Here is a 441-nt window from a genome sequence, read left to right on the forward strand (position 1 = left end):
CCATCTAAATAAAAAGACACCTTTTCTGTCCAAAACTTCTTATCATAATGTCTTTTGTAGTGTTTCGCAAAAGCGACTCTCTTTTCACAGTCTTGCCTTTTCAGAAGACCCTTTTTCCTTGCTTGTACATAAAAGTAACCATGTGCATTTAAAAATCGCGTGACTGTACGCACTGACGCAGCATGGGTTGACATTCCAGCCCCCTCCATAAGACGTTGTGCAATAAAATTGCCATCTTCATTGCGCACTTTGGCCAAGCATCTCAGAAGTAAACGCCCCTGTCTACCTGTCAGTTTTCTCGGACGTCCGCGTTGTAAAGTTGAAGTCTCGCTTTTACAGCGGTTAGATTCTTTTTGCGCTGTCGCTGGATTATTCTCCAAACAACTCGACGTGAAACATTACAATGTACTGCCGTTTTTCGAATTGACATTCCCTTAACTT

This window comes from Montipora capricornis, chromosome 9 (assembly GCF_036669925.1).
Source record: "Montipora capricornis isolate CH-2021 chromosome 9, ASM3666992v2, whole genome shotgun sequence".
Lineage (NCBI taxonomy): Eukaryota > Metazoa > Cnidaria > Anthozoa > Scleractinia > Acroporidae > Montipora > Montipora capricornis.